We start from the raw sequence: 16107 nt of genomic DNA on the forward strand, positions 1-16107 counted from the left end.
GGGTCTGGGATTCGAAGTGTATTTTCCTCTGGCATTATGGAGAGAGGGGGTGGTGCTTCTCGGCTACTGGCTTCTCAGCTGGTTCTGCAGCCAAGCTGTGGCAGGCAGATAGTTTGAGTCTCCACTGGCTGCCTGTGCTCTTTCCTCTACCCTGAGAGTCGAACCTGGGAGGCTCTTACTTTGCACCAGTTTTTGAGGACGCAGCAGTACTTTGAAACCTGCGGTTAGAATCGCTCTCGGGTTTCTTTCGTGGCGATCCTCATGGGAATAATTCAGGGGAAACGCTCCCCTGTCTCTACTCCCCCCGGAAGACAAAGGTGTATACTTCCAGCAGCGTGAGCCGCCCAAAGGCTGTTTGACATAAGGAAGAGACGACCCGGGTTGCAAATTATTCCCGGCATCACTTCCAAATGTACTAAGGCATAAGCAACAGAAATTTATATGTAGGCTGGTGTAAGAAGCAAGGTATAAGAAACCTCAGAGTACAAAGCTGCCACATCGGGTTGGAAGACAGGAGCCTCGTTTTCTGCCCCCCCTTTTTCCATCTCTGATATTTAGATTTGTTTGACAACATGCATTTGAGCAGGTAAGGGATAAAGATCTGGCTTTTGTAGTATGAATTTCCCATTTACATTCAGCTAGCCTGTGTGTAAGACCCATCCTACAGTGATGTTTCCATCAGTACTAGATCCCCCACTTGGTTACTCTGATGCATGAAATCTTAACATGCATATTTTATCTCTTATGTATCTGTTGGAGTGTATAGCTGTTTTTTTTTTTTTCCTCACCTGTGGTCGAGAGGTAGGGGACCCAAATGGCAATTTAAGGATATGGAGGGGGAGGACAGAAAAGAAGTAAAGAATTTAGGAATGGGATGCATGACTGTGATGTATTAGAGTGTTAGTACAGAAATAAACTTAAAGTATTTCTTTGGGATGACCTTTAAAGTAAGAGACGAGTGGAAAACAACTTCTTAAAGAAATCCAGCCATTCCTATATCCTGAAATAATAGCTAAGACAAACCTGAAAGCAATACTTGGTGGGAACTTTCATGTCTTATCTTCAAATTATATAAAAGTTATATTTCAAAATATTTCAACTATTAAAAATGGCAAGCAAAAAAAGACTAGCTTAAGAAGATACAATGTTATAGTTGACCTCAGTGAATAAAAAACTAGGCCTATTAAAAACTTATTTTAAAAAAATGTCTAGGCACTGGGAAAATAATACCTGTTTTAAATTCATATCACAGTGACATAACATGAGTGTTAAATCAGAATATTAGGCCACCAAATTGTGCAGGTAACTATTTTAAGAACTGGTTAAAACTAGTTTTGTGTATTTTTGTTTCCTGTTTTGCACTGCATAGATCTTACAAAGCACTACGTATTTGGACTAGCTATTATTAAGAATTAATTGCAAAACTTTTCCTTTGAGTTTGATGGTGTTTCTTATCTAAGCTCTTGTATTCTGTGAATTTGCATTAAGAAATACTTTTACTAATTACATCCATTGCTGTCTATCTCAGATCAATAGTTTTGTTGCTTGTAATACTTGCTGATAGGAACAGTGGAGCAATAATGATAAACATGCCCCTTTTAGGACAAATGATGTTAAAACACTTGACTGAGCTTGATGAAAGAGATAGTTCTTATTCCTACTGGGAAGAGAACCTCATCAATGACTGAGATTCCCCATCCCCCCAATTCTTTCACACTTTGGCTTCTGGCATTTTTATTATAGAGTATCTTTTTCTTAGGCTAGGGAAGAGGGAGGAATGTTTTTCTTTACAAACCATACTATTAACAGTTTTTCCATTTTTGGATAGGCATGATATATGTGATCTGAAAATGGTTCATTTTACTTGTCTTTTAATGAGATTATGTAATGTGACTTAATACTCTAATAATACATTTTCTTTTAAGAGACCAAATATATAATAATAGAAACATTTGTCACTTTTGTAAACAATGTATTCTATTCTAGTTTTTTTTTTTAAGTAAAAGAAGAAAAATATGGAATACTAGTCAACAGAACAAAGTTTGGAGTTAGTTCTTGGGAAGAAGATGGATGAGGAAAGAAGCATCCTTCTAGATTAACTTTATTATTCACAATGTCCTTGGATCCTGACTCTTTTCCCCTTTCTCTTAAAAATATTTTCTTTTCCCCCAGGATATAGTTGTTTGTTTTGTTTTTTTTTTTTTTTTTACTGTTTCTTCTTGATAATGATACAGAGTACAACTAGTGACATTTCAAAACTTTCATATTCAATTTTAGGCTACAATTTCATTTTACTGCAAACTATTTAATGGTTTGAAGGTTTTGGCTTTATCTTAAAAACTTTGAAAGGCACCATTCTCATTTCTCCTTTGGAAGTTAAGAGGAAGAATAATTGGTAAATTTAACTCAAATAATTGACTACTCCTTCTAGTGAACTATTGCCATAAAGAGGTATCAGTTATAAAAAGTGACATCTCATGTCAAATGTGAGCAAATTTTCACTTAACTTTTAAAAGGAAGTGATTTTATTTTTCTGATTTAAAGATGGGTGATTATCTAGATATGATTTTCCTCATTTTTTTCTATTTAAATTAGAGAGACAAGACATTGCTCTAAAGGCAATAGTGTCTAATGAAAAAAAAGGATAGCAGATGGAAGTTAGGAGACCTTGTGGCTTCAGTTTTCTCAGCTATAAGATAAAGATACTGAGCTTAAAGACCTTGAAAGACTCTTCCAGCTAAAAGTTGATGGGGGCAGGTTCTAGTCATAATATCATAGATATGAAGCAGGAAGGGACCTTAAAGGGCCTCTGACTTAATCCTCTCCTTTTACAAATGAGGAAAAGCAGACCTGGAGAGCTTAGGTGACTTATGCCAAGTCACAGAGACAGTAAATGGTAGAGCTCAGATTTGAACCTATATTCTCTAAGGCAACACTCTTCCCATCATGCTGGCTGTAACTTTGTCTTTAAGTAGCCAGAATTTGACCTCTCTGGTCAAACAACTTTTATTTGGTCATTTGTTAGAGTGAAAAATACAGCACCAGTTATTCAGAGTATCATGTGAATAAAATGAGATGTTAGATATAAAAAAAAGGATTTGAAGATATAAAAATTCTATAGATATATATGTTGATAAAGTATAGTAAAGTTAACTTACTTTTTAGTTGCATATGTCAATTTAATATTGTTTGGTTGCAGACAGTTTAATGGATTCACTATAAAAAAGTCTTGGGTTCAAGCAGACATTTTCAGCCTCTACTACTAAAGATCAAGTTGGTATGGATTTTCCCTTTTGTAACTGTTTATTTGGTTTGGCATTCTTTTCAAAAGTCTACCTGAAAGTTTTGAGGAATATATTTTCTGAACCAGATTTAACTCCATTTTATGCTTTATTTTGATGGTGTTCAATGTAAATATTCATTTTTATCAACAGACTTGATATTGATTTCCTTCATGTAATGAGATGGATTTTGATTTCTTAGGAACTTTATGGTTGTAGACATCAACCTGATGATTTGTGTTGATGTGTTCTGAAGATGAGGGAGCTGAGGCAAAAATAAGATAATCTCATATTTAGATAAATATTTGCATTTTCTCACTTTTTGAACCGTTTGAAAAGGAAAATATTTTGGATTTGAGAAGTCTTTTAGAAAATGCTTCATATTTAGCTAATGAAACCTTGATGATAAGGGATCTTTGGTATCAAGTGTCATTGGATCATTCATCAACATGGAAGCTGCCATTTAAATTTATAATAGTAATTTGCTTCCATCATGTTCTCATCTTTTTTTAAAATACTTTTTCCTGTTTGATTTTGAAGTTTACAATGCATTGATTCTGAGAAAGGGCAGAGAATGTATCCAGTGTTTTGAAAGGATTTAATGGAATTATCTTAATTTTAATTAAGATGTAGGTGAATGTAAACATTTTGCAGTCCTGAATAGTTGAAGGAAGAATACTTGTGAAAATGGGTTTTTGTCATACTTTTCTCCAATGAATTAGTTTTAGTCTTGGCCTTCCTGCTAAAGCTGCCCACAAAGATACTAAATCTATCAGTTGTGTTTGTGGCAGATGGGGGGGCAGGGAAAATAGGGTTTAATGTAGGGTTTAATGTTGTTCATTGAATAACTTTGTCAGCAACATTCAGAAGCTTTTACCATTATCAATTTTGGGCACATTTGAGCAATTGCTTCAAGGTGTTTGTATCCAATTACCCATTCTCAGTGCTATCCAGTGGCTCAAATTTGAAGTACAATTATTTGATAAATCATGGATCTGTTCTTTACCAGAACTTTGAAGTGGACTACATATTACAAACAGTCCTTAGTTGTTTTATATCATTATGTATCTACCAGGTAACCAATAATTGATAAATTGTTGCATTTGTCTTTAAAACAAGCCCAATTATTAGTTCGATGTTTTTTCTTTATGGTGAAAGAGATCCAAAATACCACATTTTAAAATGTTTTGTTCGACCTACTAGGTCTTTTAAGCACCAGTATCTCTGTCTCCTGGACACCAGTTTATTGATGATTAAGTGTTGTAAATTTAGCTATGAAGAGTGACATGTTGTGGAATTCTTTATACTTTTCCCCTTTTTCTTCTCAATCACAGTGAATGGACTGCTTTTTCTTGAAGGAAATATAAATTTAAAAACCTGTTTTAAATACCTATTAGGCAGAGAGATAGGAGGGTGAATGTAGCATAAACCCACTTTTTTGCTGGGTGATATGTTTGAAATTGAAATTTCCTCCTTTGGGAACTCTTTAAGCACTTAAAATCCCATAATCTGATGTGTGGGCCTTTTTACGAACACCCAAACGTAGATGATCTAAAATACCTGAGGCAAAGAGAGATACCTTGTCACCATTCCAGTAAACAAAATTTGTAAAATCCTTATTTAGTGATTTAATGAATTAATAAATATGTGAACATTACACTAAAGTGTATTGTAACTTTATACTTTATAAAATCACAAAAGAAACAATCCTATGTGGTGAAGGTCTTTTAAATTTCATTAAGAAGATTATTTAAGAAGGTTGTTGGTGTGTTAAAATGCTTGTGCTTTCAAAAAAGATTATTCATCATAATTTCTGCAGAAATAGTTGCCAACCATTTCAGATAGAGCTGAAATTAAAAGAAATTTACAGATGCTTGTCACTGTTCATTTGAAAAATTATTTCTGAGATACTGAACTGTTGATATAGCCTTGTCTTCAGTAAAGCAGAGTTCATTTCTACATTCTGATTCTTTGTTAGAATTCTAGTCCCTATATAATTTAATCTTGCTTCCATAACATCTCAGGTTATGTCTATACATACTAAACAGTCTGGGGGAAAAAAAAAAAAGGTTCCCTGCACTGAATCAGTTTCAAAATAAAAGATTGTGTTAAGTAAACCAATTGCTTTTAAAGCCACTTTCTGGCTAGGTGTATGACCATACTTATTTGCCCTGTAACTTACACACTGGAGACAGCATTTTTTGTTGGTACCCTTGTACTCATAAGTAATTTTCTTTAATATTCAAGTTTTAAATACTTCATTTAGATATGAAAATAAATAGACAATGTCATCTTCCACAGTGTAAGAGAGGTAAAAAAAGAGAGTTGGCAAAACAGTCAACCAGAAAGTTTCAGGAAGGCATGAAAGTATCATCACCTAATTTATATTCTTTAATGCCATAATGTTTTTGCAATTCTAAAAAGTCAGGTAGCCCTTCACATTTATTTATATAGATGAACAAGCAATCTTATCAGATATTAACACTTTCTAAACAATATTGGAAATAGTCATTTAATAGCCTAAAAGTAAAATTTCATAATTAAATTGTCCACTCAAGATTTCACAGATAGTAACATCAAACATTTAATAATTTTCTTCCCCATTCTTCTTTTTCTTACATAGTATAGAAGGTATTATGTGCGTATATTACTTAGGTAATTTAAAAACATTTGAATCTTGCCCCTAGGATTTGGATCTCTGACAGACCTGTTAAAAATTTGTCTCCGGCATGATTGGAAAACATCATAAGTAATGATTCTATTTCTAAAATTTGTATAAGAAAACTATTCTGTAGGAATGGTTAATGGTTAGGAAGACCAATTCACTAAGGTCTTGAACAAATCCAAAACAAACAAATAAACAAACGACAACAAAAAGATGTGGAAGGAGGAATGTGTGGAGAAGCATTTCCAGAAAAAGAAAAAAAATTCTGCCAACTTTCCAGTTTCATAGAATATTAATGTTAATTCCCCAAATAATTCTGTTAAATATGATAATTTTAAGAAAATGAAAATTATTTGCTTTAACAAACAATTATGTTGACTGATATCTAATTGAGTGTGTGGTTTCTGACGTAATATATAATGCTAATGTTTTTCTCTGTATGTTGAGCTTTGAAGTTGCTAATGGTAGGATAGTTTTGGGTTCATATAAGATATGAACAGAAGCCAGTTATCTTTTTTAAATATTTTAAATTTCACATATTTTCTCTAATTGCTAGTAGCAAGATATATTTATATTCCCCTTAGAAGTTTTCATGCATTATTTCATTTTAGCCTCACAACAACTCTGTGAGGTAAGTTTTTAAGGTTCTGTTATTTCTAATGATTCAGCGAGGAATCAGAGAGGTCATTTATTTTATGATAATACCCCTACTAACCATCAGAGATAGGATTTGAAACCAAGTCTTCTGTCTCTGAGTCCAGCATGCTAGCATTATTACATACTATTAAATTACCAGTAAATCTGGGCTTGATATCCATTACTAGTATAAAGGAGAAAAGTGACACCATATGTAATTATTATATGTTATAATCCATTATATTAGTGTTGGAAGAGAGGCAATAAAATCCAGACTTCTATTCCATCTATGAATTGAATCCTTTCAAAACTGCAAAACTCACTACTTTATGAGTTACCTTAATCTATTCTGTTTAGAGAGTTTGCTCTTCCTCTTAGTCAGCTGAAATCTGTGTTCTGATGACTTCTTATTAGCCCTGGTTCTGGTTTCTGAAGCACCATAGAAAAGATCTAATTACTTATTCACTTTCAGATATTTGAAGACAGCTCTCATGGCTCTGTTTAATTTTCCCTTCTCCAGCTTGAGCATCCCTAGTTCTTTCAAAACTTTTCATAGTTTTGGGTCCTCTCTCCATATTGGTCATTATCTTGGTCACCATCTTTTGAAAATGTTCAGTTTACTTAAAAATATCTGAATATTTTAAAACAAAAAATATACTCCTTACCTGGGGCAGATAGGTGGTGCAGTGGATAGAGCACTAGTGCAGGAGTCAGGAGGACCTGAGTTCAAATCTCACCTCAGACACTTGACATTCACTAGCTGTGTGACCTTGGGCAAGTCACTTAAGCCCAATTGCCTCATCCTGGGTCATCTCCAGTCATCCTAATGCATATAGTCACTGGATTCAGATAGCTCAGGAGGAGAAGTAAGGCTGGTGACCTGCACAGCCCTTCCTCACTCAAAAACAAAGTGAAATGCAAGTCATGTCATTATTTCTCTGATGGCATGGTCTTCTTCAGCAATGAAGAACGAACACACACACACCCCTCACCTAAATTTATATTTCTTAGTTACCTTAAGAGTCTCATTTTCTTTTCTTGTGCATATGGACACATAGATATGTATGTACATGTGCTTTTACTTTAAAGATCAAATCTTCATTTTTATGTAATTTGAATCATATCACTTTTTGTCAGAAGACTTAGAAATCTGAAATCAACCATTGACCACTTTATTATCACTGAAGAATTATTATTTTTGTCTTGAAACTTCATTAAGTATTTTGGTTACTTGGTCATTAAAAAAAAAACAACCTAACATCAAACAGTTACCTTTCCTTTTATTGTGTTTTTTAAAGCTTTATGAATTTATGTAAAATGCCATTTAAAAATTCCACACACACATATATAGATATATACATATGTGTGTATATATATACACACATATGTCTTTATGATGAAGACATATCTTTTCTTTGTTTTGTCAACTCTGAAAACTAAGGAACAAAGATGAACTTTAAAAACAATAGGGATAAATAACAAAGACATTTTTATTGCAGTTACTTTTATAAATTTACTCCTTTTTGACTACTGTTGTGGAAAAGTGCTGATTGACACTTAAAACTGGCAGTCCTATTAAATCTTGTTATTAACTTTAAACATTATACCTATGTCAATGATGACTCTAAGAGTGACAAGTGAAATAGATTAAATCTAGTGCCTTTATGATAGAAAAGAAAAAAAAAGAGACAAAATTGTTGTTTCTCAGCTACCTGGTAAGACCTGTTGAGACCTGTGATTTCATTGGTGTCCTTCTCCTTTGAGGATTCCCTGCTCATTCCTCCCTTGTAAGATTGTACTCTTGTAACTTTTTCTATTTATAGTCTTAGAGAATTTCCTGAGTCTCTACGAGACTAAGTGATTGACACAGGGTCACAGAGTTATTATTTGTCAGAAGTGGGGCATGAGCTTAGTTCTTTCTACCTTGAAGGCCAGCTGTCTTCATTCTATGTTGCTTAGATTTTGTAGTGAATTGACTGGAATTTGCTTAAGTTTTATAATAAATTGGCTACTACTCAATTACATCAAATTGAGTAGTATTAACAACTAATTTACTAATCAGTTGGACAAATTGATTTCACATGTTTACCTTTTTAAAAATATTCTATTCATAATCAACATTTTAGAGTAGGAATTTTTTACATCTAAGAAAATTGTTTCCCCAAATATTTATCACTTTCTTTGAAAAAGTTTGTTTTAATAGATGTTCCCATTTTCACACACATTTCTTTCTGTTCTATGACACAGTTGAAGGAAGAGAGAGTGTGAACACATAGAGAAGAGGATAAATATTGAGGACTTTTTAGATTTTCTTCTTGTAGCAGAAGAATATTTGGTACAACGTTTGACATAAATAATTGGCCACTGATTTATTTTTGGAGATTTAGAATATATTCAGTCCACTCACATTTGGACAAAATGTACATATTCCATTGCCTAGCCATATTTGTCTAATTAGAAACTTTAGTAATCCTGACATGATAAGTATATTGTTTACTGTGACTCTGAACCTGTTGTCTTTTGGAGGAAAAAACCTCCAAAATTTTGGGGTGTTGTGATTATAATACCATAAAAGGGCAGAAATCATATCTGAGGTAGCCACTTTAATTTAGATAGAATAATTGTTGTTGAATAACACATCTACTTTTAGTCCAAGTCTATCTCTCTCTCTCTCTCAAAAGAATGATACATATGTAGATGGGTTTTATTTTAAGTAAATGCTTTTTATTGAAATTTGAACTTAAATTACTAGAGCTATAAATTCATTTCACATACTTTACATTCTTGAATTTAAGCACACTAGGTAATTTTACATAATTTATTAGCAGCATCTACTGTTAGGTTTTGATATTACAGTTTAACTTTACTACATAGTATACCCAAACAAAAGTTAAGGTGGGGAAGTGGCTAAATTCTTGTAGCTGTCACTGTTGCATCAGGATAATGGAGAAGCCCATTTTTAGAATTCAGGAGAATGAAAGATGACTGGAAAAAGAAAATATGGAAGCCATAAAACTTTGAAAGCACAATTAAAGCTCTTCCAGTACCATCTCATCTGTGGCATACTGGATACATCTGCCATCTTTATTTCTCTCTTTCTTGTCACAAATTTTCAACTCATTCCAACAGAATTTTATCTTTCTAAAGACAGCTATGCTTTGATTTTCATAATAGAAGACAAAGAAAAAATATTGTACTTAGCCAGAAGGTATTATTGTGTAGTCTAAGTATCACTGGACTGAGAAAGAGTTAACACTGGTTCTACATAGTCACAATTCTACCTCTGCCTAATTATTTGAACTTAGACAAGTTACTTAACCTTTTTTGAGATTCAGCATAAGGAGGTTAGAGTAGACGGGGTCTCTAAGCTCTTTCAACTCTGAAATTCACTCTATAGATTTTTTGTAATACTTTTTCTATGAAGTAAAGAATCACATATGTTAAGAGATCTTGGAGAGTCAATCTAGGCACTAGGGTGCTCCAGGGAGCTGGCTTTGGACCCGTGTTTTCTTTGTTTATTTATTTGCTTATTGATGAAGGCATAGATGCCATGCTAGTAAAATTTTCAGATGATATAGACACAGCAGAGAAGTAGTACTTTGGAATAGAAGACCGAAGAATATTTCAAATGTGAGAAACTACATTTAATAATACTACATTTAATGGCTTTAAATATAATGTCCTCTACTGGGGTTCAACAAATCAATTTCACAAGCACTAGATGAGGAAAATGTGGCTATAGAAAGTACACGTTTTAAAAAGAGTTAGGGGGCTATAGGGGACTTTAAGCTTAATATTAAGCAACAGTGTGATATGGCAACTGTAAAAGCTTATGAAATTTGTTTATACTAAATGAGAATCAAGAAGGCAACATCCACTTATCTAATCAGAAAACATCTAGGGTGCCTGACTTTAAGAAGGACAAATTGGACTGTATTCAAAAAGTTGAGTCTGATGGTGACTGGACTGTCGAAATTTCATTCTTTAGTTTTTCAATCAGTTTTCCACTGTGCTTAATTCAAGTTAGCTTTCAGTCAGTCAGTAAGATTGTATTAAATGCCTACTATGTGTCAGGCACTGTACTAAGTGCCGAGGATACAAAAGGAGGCAAAAGACAGCCCCTACAAGGAGCTCACAATTTAATGAGGGAGAAAATAAGCCAACAGATTTGTACAAACTATATATAGAGTAAATGAGAAATAATGGAGGGAAGTCATTAAGAATAAGAGGGATTGAGAAAATCTTCCTGTAGGAGATTTGAGTCATATCTACTAAAGTACATTTTTCATGATCTTTTATTTCATTGTTTCTTACTGTTAAGAGAGAAGTACCACTGTACTTTTGACTTTTAAGAACAGTTTTACATTTGTGCTAAGGAGATTTGAGGAAGGGAATACTTCTCAATCTCATCCACTTTCCTATATCCTCCCCAATCAGTCTCACTGTCAGATGCTCACACTTAAGTTCCCCTTTATTGGTAAGACAAGATTTTATTGACAAGATCAAGCAGGAGATTAGTTCCCTTAACACTATTCACTCCCCAGAGAAATACTAACTCTCATTAAGATGGAAAACACTTAAAGTTGTAATTCAGGGACACTGCATTGCCTCATCAGCTAAAATAAATAAAGAGTAGGAAACTGATGTACAGGCTTAGCAAAGTTAAGTGACTTGAAAGATTCCATGAATGCAATTCTAAAGCAAGTCTGAGCTTTTACACTGCTTTTCAGAGCAAGGCCCTCAAATTAATTCTTCTGATGAAGCCAAACAGAAAAATTGCAAATAAACATTAATGCCTAAGTAGAGATCCCTTCCATTCATAAACAGAAGACACAGAACTAGCATAGGTTATCTTAGTGAAAAATGTAGGACTCCTGTCAGCTCTTTATATTTTATTTCCAAAATGATGATGATTTAAATCAGAAAATAAGATTTTTAGTCCAAAAAATACATAAACTGACTTTTTCCAGAACTTAGATAGATCCATGAAAGGTGGGCCCTGAATTGATAACAGTTGACTTGAATCACTTTGAAGTGATTTCTGGTCAGTGATGGAATATTTCAATTTAACATAACTATATATGGAACAAAATGTTAAAATCTGGGGATTTACAAAAATTTAGTAAGATATGACTTCTAACCTCATATACTTTACTTCGTAGTATGATGTCTTCTTTACTGTAAGAGTAAACACCACTGTGTGTGTGTGGGGGGGGTGCGTGTGTGTGTGTGCATGTGTGTGCGTGTCTATGTGTGTGTGTGTGTGTGTGTGTGAGAGAGAGAGAGAGAGAGAGAGAGAGAGAGAGAGAGAGAGAGAGAGAGAGAGAGAGAGAGAGGGAGAAATAGTTTTGTTTTAGCAATAGGGATGTTGTCAAAGAATGGGAAGTATTTTTATTGTCCTTTACATATGTACCTTTGAAGTAAAAAAAAAGCAAAAACAAAAAATGATCATGACAAATTTTTATAAAAGTTTTACAGCTTCCAATTAAAATATTTTCTTTTCTATATATTCTCCAAAGTCACAGTGGAACTGTATACGGAGAGTAATAAGTAATATAAACCCACAAGTAAACACATTAATTCAAATATAGAATAGATTATGTCCAGAAAGGTTTGGATATGTTCAATTTATTTAAGCTTTCCATTGTGATAAATAACACCTTTATGGCTGTCTGCTTACCTTACCCCCAAAACACCTAATCATCAAGTAGTATTATAAAAATATCTTTGAAATATATTCCCAAGATTTTGGATGATAGCCCTTCAAAATTGTGCTTCAACGAATACATGCTAGAAGTGACCCTCATATCCATTCCCATTATCCAGTCTGTTAGGGGCCAGGAAGAAATCTGACCTTAATCACAAATCTGCTATTGTATTTCAGGAAAATATTGCAAGGCATTTCTTTACTGAAATATCATGCCTCACATCACTGGCCACCACCTGCATCATTTTTACATGGACCAATTTTGTTACTCTCTTGATTGAAAAGGAGGTTATAGTAATGCAGGTGGTCCATTTGATAATATGATTTGATGAAATTAAGAGGTCAGGCACCTCCAGCATTACACTTGCCAGCATAACATACAGGTTACTCAATGTGATCTTCCATAATGTTTATACTAATGGTGATTTGTTTGCAATAATTCAGATCAACTCATGTGATGCTTCTCACTTCCATTCTGTGAGTAAGCTCTTATCCTAAAATGATTCATTATTGATATTGTCAGAGTACTCAGAGATAACTTCCAATGAAAATAAGTTATCAAAATGTTAGTGAATAATTACAGTCTGTGAGGGAATATAAATAAGCATGGCACAGGGAAAGAATACAGTATTTAAAGTCAGAAGGATGAGGTTCACATCCTGGTTTTCATATTTATTACCTATATGATCGTGGGCAAACCCCTTAACCTATCTGTCTTCACATCTTCAAAATGGAAATAATAACTGCATTATTCATCTTCTAGAGATGTTAGAAGAAATGACAGTTGAATTTAAAGTGTCATAAAAATACAATAGTTTGAACAAAAAAAATTGGTGGGAGACAAAAAAAATTCCAGCCAGAATTATCATTGTTTTTGACTTTTCATGTGGTAAAAAGAACACTTTTAGCTTTAATGTTTTCAAAATCTACCATATGGTAATAAATGTTATCCCTTATTCCATATTACTGATAAGAGGAACTTATGTTTAACTTATTCTTCATGAGAAATGTGTGAAGAAAATTATTAGAATGGAAAATATCTTATTTTTAACAAACTATAATTGTGATAATAGTGACCACCACAAGAATTATAGTTATTACTTTTTAATATTCTACACTGTCATCATGGATGAATTTAAGAGAATTTTGGGGGGATTTATAAAATTAAAAAAGGATAAGTCTTATGTATATGTATATATATATATGACATCCTTTTTTCATTCAAATTTTCATCTATACTAGTAACATTAACAAATAAGGAAAAATACTGAAGAGGAAAATCACAGGTAGAAGGAATATTTCTAAAATCATGATCTGTACTGATTTTTTTTCTTAGATATTAAACATTTTATTTTTTATCCCTAACATTGAATGTTTCATGAATGAGACATGGCTAATAACAATAGCTAATCTTTATATAGTGCCTGCTATGTGGTAGGCACTATGCTAAACACTTTTACAAGTATTATCTCATGTGATTCTCACAATAACCTTAGGAGGCAGATGCTATTATTATCCCCATTTTACAGATGAGGAAGCTGGGGCAAACAGAGGTTAAATGACTTGCACAGTTTCACACAATTAGTGTCTGAGGCTGGATTTGAACTTAGGTTTGGTCAACTCCAGGCCCAGGCTCATAGTGATAAAATTCTTGACTGTGATAGTAAGAGCACCAGGCTAGATTCCAGGAGATCAAAGCTCTATTGCTGGTTTTGTCGCTAGAGGGTAACTAAATATTTTACCAAAAGCATTACAACCTACTTTCTTTATCTGTACAAGGAGAAAAGTAGATTGGTTCATTGTTAATATCCCTCCCAGCTCTAAAACTTCATGTTTTAGAGTCTTGGAAAAGACTTAAACTATTATTTTATGAAATTGTTATATAGGATCAGCCTTGGGCAGTACAGAGGCACTCTGTTATAGCTGATAGATTACTGAACTATGAGGAATTAGGAGACCTAGAAATAAATGATCTTTGGGAAAGTCAGTTCAACTGTGTTTCAAATTTTTTTCCTCTATACAATGAGACAGATGAGAGGAACTGTTCAGTTTCTTTCAATTCTGTACTTAATATCATTCCTATTTGTAAAAAAAAAAAAAAAAATCGTCATAACTTAGACTTTTAAATTTTCTAATAGAAATCTTTGTAACATTTGTAAACTCCAAGATGTCATAGGCTGGTTGGTTTGGGTTGCTTAGTTATTTTGGTTTTATATTTGAACACCCTTCCCTAGCATAGTTCATTGCTTGGAGTAGGAGCTTCTTGAATGAAAGGATAAAGGAACATACTGGTGAGATGGGAGAAAAATGGTTAAAATATAGCATGAAAAGTATAAATCATATTATAGATGCTGGTTCCTGAATGATACTTAAAAAATTGTATATAAGCATCTCAGTAGTTATTGACTGATAAGACAGAAGATTCTTTAAGATGATTAACTTGGTCACGTCTTTCTTGTTTTAATACTTTAAAAGATGAGGAATCTAATAGTTGTGGGTCCCTCAGCTAGGATATGTGGTAATAAGTTTTATTGTTTTGCAGTTCTCTCCCATATGTGTCTTCCTATATTCTTCTATAGGAATAATAATCCTAATAATCCATTGAAGTCTTTAGAATATTTCATGGATATCATGTCGTATTTTCCCTTTATTTTTGTTATGTATGACCACCATATCCTTGATGATTTTATGACATTTTTTCATATATAGGTCATTATTTTTGACATGCTGCAACCTAATTATTCCCAATATCTTTCTGTTTCCCTTTGTGTTGCCTATGACTTTCATTTTCTTGAAATAATGGATTTTTAACATTCACAGCCATATAATAGCATCACTAGGAGAATATTGATGTAAAAAATAGATTTTGTGGCTGGGTATGGCTTGGGGCAAATAGCCTTATGTTATTTCCGAAATAAAATCCAACACAAGCTTCACTTCCTACTCAGTTCTGGCCTCAGTTCATTGTCCATCTTCTACACATACACACATATATACATCCATACATAAAACATATACATATCTCTCTACCCATCTATTTTGAGTAATAAGGTATACTTGATTCATTTGATTTTTTCTGTGTATATATTGCTAGGCCAGTATTTTGAATGATTTTCAGCCTCATTCAGCGGAGTCCATAGTATTCTTGGATTTGAAACAAGCAACACAATACCATTTCAAATAGGAGGCTCAGAATACTGTTGGTGTTCATAAGAAATCTGTCTTGTATTTGGGTATTTTTCACAGCTTCCTCCATGACCAACAACATCCATCCTTTGGTGAGTATGTATATTCCCACACATCACCCCTTAATGCCAATACTTAGAGGATTTGTAAAAAGTTATATGATTGTATCTATCATGGACTTATTTTATGCCTAACAGATACCTTCTTTGTGGAGAGATTTCAAAAATTAGCTTTACCAAACCAAGTCATATGCCTTTTGTAATCAACAAATAATAAACACAGTAGAATCTATAGTCTTCACACCTCACAGATACTTAGGGATTTTCTGCTTATGTGGCCTATTATAGAAAATCATCTGTAGAAATACTTTCTTTTCCCTCCTCATATTTTCATTAAAGGCATTCGTGTGTGTGTGTGTGTGTGTGTGTGTGTGTGTGTATGTGTATGTGTGTGTATCTATATCTATCTGATCATCCTCATAACAATTTTATAGGTAGAAGAAAGCACACTGATGCATCAATATTTTCTAATTTTCTAATGTCTTCTCCTATACCACTTTTCTCCCTACCCCAAAATGAATAACTTTTGATCTTAACTCTTCTTTGGGGGCAGCTAAGTGGTGCAGTGGATAG

General features: G+C 33.3%; 1 protein-coding gene across 4 annotated transcripts in view; it reads left to right on the plus strand.

The window, feature by feature from the left end:
- The window catches only part of BRINP3 (BMP/retinoic acid inducible neural specific 3), a 536581-nt gene that overhangs the window by 20744 nt on the left and 499730 nt on the right, over positions 1-16107 (plus strand). Inside the window, exon 1 of one of the 4 annotated variants that reach the window (XM_072648358.1) lies at positions 99-586. The exons of the other annotated variants lie outside the window; for them this stretch is intronic. The gene's annotated coding sequence lies outside the window, so the exon portion shown is untranslated. Of the gene's footprint in view, positions 1-98; positions 587-16107 lie in introns of those variants that run through there. 4 annotated transcript variants of the gene reach the window in all.

Source organism: Notamacropus eugenii, chromosome 2 (assembly GCF_028372415.1).
Source record: "Notamacropus eugenii isolate mMacEug1 chromosome 2, mMacEug1.pri_v2, whole genome shotgun sequence".
In the NCBI taxonomy this organism is placed as follows: Eukaryota; Metazoa; Chordata; class Mammalia; order Diprotodontia; family Macropodidae; genus Notamacropus; species Notamacropus eugenii.